Source organism: Nothobranchius furzeri, unplaced genomic scaffold (genome assembly GCF_043380555.1).
Source record: "Nothobranchius furzeri strain GRZ-AD unplaced genomic scaffold, NfurGRZ-RIMD1 Scf133, whole genome shotgun sequence".
Classification (NCBI taxonomy): domain Eukaryota; kingdom Metazoa; phylum Chordata; class Actinopteri; order Cyprinodontiformes; family Nothobranchiidae; genus Nothobranchius; species Nothobranchius furzeri.
The window spans coordinates 7501-15000 of record NW_027223149.1 but is presented as its reverse complement, the minus strand read 5'-3'; positions in this window follow the sequence as shown (position 1 = coordinate 15000).

Here is a 7500-nt window from a genome sequence, read left to right as displayed (position 1 = left end):
GCCGTGCCCCCTGGAGGTCTAAAGGATGACCAGTAGTTGTGGTTCTCGCCCCGGGACTTGGGTCAGAGTTTAGCCCAAGTGGAGCACTTGTGTCGGTCTAGGGAGGCTGTGCCGGGCCCCCTGGAGGTCTAAAGGATGACCATTAGTTGTGGTTCTCGCCCCGGGACTTGGGTCAGAGTATAGCCCAAGTGGAGCACTTGTGTCGGCCTAGGGAGGCTGTGCCGGGCCCCACTGGAGGTCTAAAGGATGACCATTAGTTGTGGTTCTCGCCCCGGGACTTGGGTCAGAGTATAGCCCAAGTGGAGCACTTGTGTCGGACTAGGGAGGCTGTGCCGGGCCCCCTGGAGGTCTAAAGGATGACCAGTAGTTGTGGTTCTCGCCCCGGGACTTGGGTCCGAGTATAGCCCAAGTGGAGCACTTGTGTCGGACTAGGGAGGCTGTGCCGTGCCCCCTGGAGGTCTAAAGGATGACCAGTAGTTGTGGTTCTCACCCCGGGTCGTGGGTCCGAGTATAGCCCAAGTGGAGCACTTGTGTCGGACTAGGGAGGCTGTGCCGTGCCCCCTGGAGGTCTAAAGGATGACCAGTAGTTGTGGTTCTCACCCCGGGTCGTGGGTCCGAGTCTGGCCCGAGTAGAGCACTTTGGTCGGCTACCGGGGGGTGTGCCGTGCCCCCTGGAGGTCTAAAGGATGACCAGTAGTTGTGGTTCTCGCCCCGGGACTTGGGTCCGAGTATAGCCCAAGTGGAGCACTTGTGTCGGACTAGGGAGGCTGTGCCGTGCCCCCTGGAGGTCTAAAGGATGACCAGTAGTTGTGGTTCTCACCCCGGGTCGTGGGTCCGAGTATAGCCCAAGTGGAGCACTTGTGTCAGACTAGGGAGGCTGTGCCGTGCCCCCTGGAGGTCTAAAGGATGACCAGTAGTTGTGGTTCTCACCCCGGGTCGTGGGTCCGAGTCTGGCCCGAGTAGAGCACTTTGGTCGGCTACCGGGGGGTGTGCCGTGCCCCCTGGAGGTCTAAAGGATGACCAGTAGTTGTGGTTCTCGCCCCGGGACTTGGGTCAGAGAATAGCCCAAGTGGAGCACTTGTGTCGGACTAGGGAGGCTGTGCCGTGCCCCCTGGAGGTCTAAAGGATGACCAGTAGTTGTGGTTCTCGCCCCGGGACTTGGGTCAGAGTATAGCCCAAGTGGAGCACTTGTGTCGGACTAGGGAGGCTGTGCCGTGCCCCCTGGAGGTCTAAAGGATGACCAGTAGTTGTGGTTCTCGCCCCGGGTCGTGGGTCCGAGTATAGCCCAAGTGGAGCACTTGTGTCGGACTAGGGAGGCTGTGCCGTGCCCCCTGGAGGTCTAAAGGATGACCAGTAGTTGTGGTTCTCGCCCCGGGACTTGGGTCAGAGTATAGCCCAAGTGGAGCACTTGTGTCGGACTAGGGAGGCTGTGCCGTGCCCCCTGGAGGTCTAAAGGATGACCAGTAGTTGTGGTTCTCGCCCCGGGACTTGGGTCAGAGTTTAGCCCAAGTGGAGCACTTGTGTCGGTCTAGGGAGGCTGTGCCGGGCCCCCTGGAGGTCTAAAGGATGACCATTAGTTGTGGTTCTCGCCCCGGGACTTGGGTCAGAGTATAGCCCAAGTGGAGCACTTGTGTCGGCCTAGGGAGGCTGTGCCGGGCCCCACTGGAGGGCTAAAGGATGACCATTAGTTGTGGTTCTCGCCCCGGGACTTGGGTCAGAGTATAGCCCAAGTGGAGCACTTGTGTCGGACTAGGGAGGCTGTGCCGGGCCCCCTGGAGGTCTAAAGGATGACCAGTAGTTGTGGTTCTCGCCCCGGGACTTGGGTCCGAGTATAGCCCAAGTGGAGCACTTGTGTCGGACTAGGGAGGCTGTGCCGTGCCCCCTGGAGGTCTAAAGGATGACCAGTAGTTGTGGTTCTCACCCCGGGTCGTGGGTCCGAGTCTGGCCCGAGTAGAGCACTTTGGTCGGCTACCGGGGGGTGTGCCGTGCCCCCTGGAGCCATGGGAGTGAGCTCCAGCAGACTGGTATTTTTCGGAGAACCAGGCCCACACTCCTCAGACTTTGTGCCCAGGGACAGGCCACCAAAATCGGCCGCGGCTCGTGCACTTTGCCCCTGCGTTTCTCCCAGAACCAGAGCCGGAAAAATCCCAAAATTGATGCCCAGAGATAGTCGACTCTGCCTGGAATAGATTGCCACCCAAACCCGCCAACTCACGCTGGTTTTCCGATGGCCTCACCTACTAACCCGAGCATGGTCATCGCTCGCACCTTCCAAAACCTCCAGGGGCGCAGGCACTTTTCATTTACTGGCCATAAGGCCGACCGCCTTAAGCGTTAAGCGATAAGCGAAAGGCTTAGTTTGGACTTAGTTTTTGGAGCGACGAGGTCGCCGTTTTGTCAATTCTGAACCGATTTTCACGCGGTTTTCGACTGCCTGCGCCTGGGGAGCCGCCCAGAAGCCCCAGGCAGTGTTCTGGGTGGACTTCCGGACCGGTCCGGACCCGGTACCGGCCGGGGGAACCGCACCACGCCTCTCGGGCGTTTCTACACCGATTTTCGCGGGGTTTTCGACTGCATAGACGGGGCCACCTGCTGCAGGGCCCGAGGGAGGGCCTGCCTGAGCTGGGTCCGACGCAGGGCCCGGTTCCTGGAGCCCGCTGGGGGGGGGGGGGGGGGGGGGGGTTCTCTAAGGCTCACGGCGGGCTGCTGAGGGGCCGGATCGGATGCAGACAGGCGCTCCTCTGCCCAGGTCTTTGCTCCCCTGCCCCACTAGGAATGGAAGACACACTGCCAACAGCTTCTGGAGGGTGATGGGCCCTGCTGCAGACCAGGTCCGACCCAGGTTTCAGCTATCCCACCCCGCAGGGACTTAAAGACACACTGCCATCAGCTTCTGGAGGCTGCTGAGCTCTACTATAGAGCAGGTCCGACCCAGGTTTCAGCTCCTGCAGCCCACTAGGACTTAAACACACACTGCCATCAGCGTCTGGATGGTGATGGGCCCTGCTGCAGACCAGGTCCGACCCAGGTATCAGCTCCTGCACCCCGCAGGGAATTGAAGACACACTGCCATCAGCTTCTGGAGGCTGCTGAGCTCTGCTATAGACCAGGTCCGACCCAGGTTTCAGCTCCTGCACCCCGCAGGGAACTAAACACACACTGCCATCTGCAACTGGAGGCTGCTGAGCCCTGCTGCAGACCAGGTCCGACCCAGGTTATGGCTCTCCCACCCCCCTGGGACTTAAACACACACAGCCATCAGCTTCTGGATGGTGATGGGCCCTGCTGCAGACCAGGTCCGACCCAGGTTTCTGCTCCTCAACCCCGCAGGGAATTAAAGACACACTGCCATCAGCTTCTGGAGGCTGCTGAGCTCCGCTGCAGGCCAGGTCCGACCCAGGTTACAGCTCTCCCACCCCGCAGGGAATTAAAGACACACTGCCATCAGCTTCTCGATGCTGCTGAGGCCTGCTATAGACCAGGTCCGACCCAGGTTTCTGCTCCTGCACCCCGCATGGACTTAAACCCACACTGCCATCGGATTCTGGAGGCTGCTGAGCCCTGATGCAGACCAGGTCCGACCCAAGTTTCAGCTCTCCCACCCCGCAGGGGATCAAACACACACTGCCATCAGCTGCTGGAGGCTGCTGAGCTCTGCTATAGACCAGGTCCGACCCAGGTTTCAGCTCTCCCACCAGGCAGGGACTTAAACACACACTGCCATCAGCTGCTGGAGGCTGCTGAGCTCTGCCATAGACCAGGTCCGACCCAGGTTTCAGCTCCTGCACCCCGCAGGGACTTAAACACACGCAGCCATCAGCTGCTGGAGGCTGCTGAGCTCTGCTATAGACCAGGTCCGACCCAGGTTTCAGCTCTCACACCAGGCAGGGACTTAAACACACACTGCCGTCAGCTTCTGGAGGCTGCTGAGCCCTGCTGCAGACCAGGTCCGACCCAGGTCTCAGCTCTCCCACCCCGCAGGGACTTAAACACACACTGATATCAGCTTCTGGAGGCTGCTGAGCTCTTCTATAGACCAGGTGCGACCCAGGTTTCTGCTCCTCCACCCCGCAGGGAACTAAACACACACTGCCATCAGCTTCTGGAGGCTGCTGAGCTCTGTTACAGACCAGGTCCGACCCAGGTTTCAGCTCTCCCACCAGGCAGGGTCTTAAAGACACACCGCCATCAGCGTCTGGAGGCTGCGGAGCTCTACTATAGACCAGGTCCGACCCAGGTTTCAGCTCCTCCACCCCGCCATAAGCTGCTGGAGGCTGGCTTCCGCTCCTCCACCCCGCCATCAGCTGCTGGGGGCTGGCTGGCTGCTGGAGGCTGGCTGCTGCTGCTGCTGCTCCTCCACCACGCCATCAGCAGCTGGAGGCTGCTGAGCTCTGCTATAGACCAGGTCCGACCCAGGTTTCAGCTCTCCCACCAGGCAGGGACTTAAACACACACTGCCATCAGCAACTGGAGGCTGCTGAGCTCTGCTGCAGACCAGGTCCGACCCAGCTTTCAGCTCCTGCACCCCGCAGGGACTTAAACACACACTGCCACCAGCTTCTGGAGGGTGATGGGCCCTGCTGTGGACCAGGTCCGACCCGGATATCAGCTCTCCCACCAGGCAGGGACTTAAACACACACTGCAATCAGCTGCTGGAGGCTGCTGAGCTCTTCTATAGACCAGGTCCGACCCAGGTTTCAGCTCTCCTACCAGGCAGGGACTTAAACACACACTGCCATCAGCTTCTGGAGGCTGCCGAGCCCTGCTGCAGACCATGTCCGACCCAGGTTTCAGCTCTCCCACCAGGCAGGGACTTAGAGGCACGCTGCCATCAGCTTCTGGAGGCTGCTGAGCTCTGCCATAGACCAGGTCCGACCCAGGTTTCAGCTCCTGCACCCCGCAGGGACTTAAACACACGCAGCCATCAGCTGCTGGAGGCTGCTGAGCTCTGCTATAGACCAGGTCCGACCCAGGTTTCAGCTCTCCCACCAGGCAGGGACTTAGAGGCACGCTGCCATCAGCTTCTGGAGGCTGCTGAGCTCTGCCATAGACCAGGTCCGACCCAGGTTTCAGCTCCTGCACCCCGCAGGGACTTAAACACACGCAGCCATCAGCTGCTGGAGGCTGCTGAGCTCTGCTATAGACCAGGTCCGACCCAGGTTTCAGCTCTCACACCAGGCAGGGACTTAAACACACACTGCCATCAGCTGCTGGAGGCTGCTGAGCTCTGCTATAGACCAGGTCCGACCCAGGTTTCTGCTCCTCCACCCCGCAGGGAATTAAAGACACACTGCCATCAGCTTCTGGATGGTGATGGGCCCTGCTGCAGACCAAGTCCGACCCGGGTTACAGCTCTCCCACCAGGCAGGGAATTAAACACACACTGCCATCAGCTTCTGCTGGCTGCTGAGCTCTGCTGCAGACCAGGTCCGACCCAGGTTTCAGCTCCTGCACCCCGCAGGGAACTAAACACACACTGCCATCACCTTCTGCTGGCTGCTGAGCCCTGCTGCAGACCAGGTCCGACCCAGGTTTCAGCTCCTGCACCCCGCAGTGGATTAAAGACACACTGCCATCAGGTTCTGGAGGCTGCTGAGCTCTGCTGCAGACCAGGTCCGACCCAGGTTATGGCTCTCCCACCCCGCAGGGACTTAAACACACACCGCCGTCAGCTTCTGGATGGTGATGGGCCCTGCTGCAGACCAGGTCCGACCCACGTTTCAGCTCTCCCACCCCGCAGGGGATGAAACACACACTGCCATCAGCTTCTGGAGGCTGCTGAGCTCTGCTAAAGACCAGGTCCGACCCAGCTTTCAGCTCTCCCACCAGGCAGGGAGTTAAAGACACACTGTCATCGGCTTCTGGAGGGTGCTGAGCCCTGCTGCACACCAAGTCTGACCCAGGTTTCAGCTCATCCACCCCGCAGGGACCTAAACACACACTGCCATCAGCTTCTGAGTGGTAATGGGCCCTGCTGCAGACCAGGTCCGACCCAGGTTTCAGCTCCTCCACCCCGCCATCACCAGCTGGAGGCTGGCTGCTGCTCCTGCACCCTGCCATCAGCTGCTGGAGGCTTCTGTTCCTCCACCCCGCCATCAGCAGCTGGAGGCTGGCTGCTGGAGGCTGGCTGCTGCTCCTCCACCCCGCCATCAGCTGCTGGAGGCTGGCTGCTGCTCCTGCACCCCGCCATCAGCTGCTGGAGGCTGGCTGCTGGAGGCTGGCTGCAGCTCCTCCACCCCACCATCAGCTGCTGGACGCTGGCTGCAGCTCCTGCACCCCGCCATCAGCTGCTGGAGGCTGGCTTCTGCTCCTCCACCCCGCCATCAGCTGATGGAGGCTGCCTGCTTCTCCACCCCGCCATCACTAGCTGGAGGCTGGCTGCTGGAGGCTGGCTGCAGCTCCTCCACCCCGCCATCAGCTGCTGGAGGCTGGCTGCTGCTCCTGCACCCCGCCATCAGCTGCTGGAGGCTGGCTGCTGCTCCTCCAACCAACCATCAGCTGCTGGACGCTGGCTGCAGCTCCTCCACCCCACCATCAGCTGCTGGACGCTGGCTGCAGCTCCTCCACCCCGCCATCAGCTGCTGGAGGCTGCCTGCAGCTCCTGCACCCCGCCATCAGCTGCTGGAGGCTGCCTGCAGCTCCTGCACCCCGCCATCACCAGCTGGAGGCTGGCTTCTGCTCCTACACCCCGCCATCAGCTGATGGAGGCTGCCTGCTTCTCCACCCCGCCATCACTAGCTGGAGGCTGGCTGCTGGAGGCTGGCTGCAGCTCCTCCACCCCACCATCAGCTGCTGGACGCTGGCTGCAGCTCCTGCACCCCGCCATCAGCTGCTGGAGGCTGCCTGCAGCTCCTGCACCCCGCCATCACCAGCTGGAGGCTGGCTTCTGCTCCTCCACCCCGCCATCAGCTGATGGAGGCTGCCTGCTTCTCCACCCCGCCATCACTAGCTGGAGGCTGGCTGCTGGAGGCTGGCTGCAGCTCCTCCACCCCGCCATCAGCTGCTGGAGGCTGGCTGCTGCTCCTCCACCCAACCATCAGCTGCTGGACGCTGGCTGCAGCTCCTCCACCCCACCATCAGCTGCTGGACGCTGGCTGCAGCTCCTCCACCCCACCATCAGCTGCTGGACGCTGGCTGCAGCTCCTCCACCCCGCCATCACCAGCTGGAGGCTGCCTGCTGCTCCTCCACCCCGCCATCAGCTGATGGACGCTGGCTGCAGCTCCTCCACCCCGCCATCTGCTGCTGGAGGCTGGCTGGCCGCTGGAGGCTGGCTGCTGCTCCCACACACCGCCATCAGCTGCTGGAGGCTGGCTGGCTGCTGGAGGCTGGCTGCTGCTGCTCCTCCTCCCCGCCATCACCAGCTGGAGGCTGGCTGCTGCTCCTACACCCCGCCATCAGCTGATGGAGGCTGCCTGCTCCTCCGCCCCGCCATCACCAGCTGGAGGCTGGCTGCTGGAGGCTGGCTGCAGCTCCTTCACCCCGCCATCACCAGCTGGAG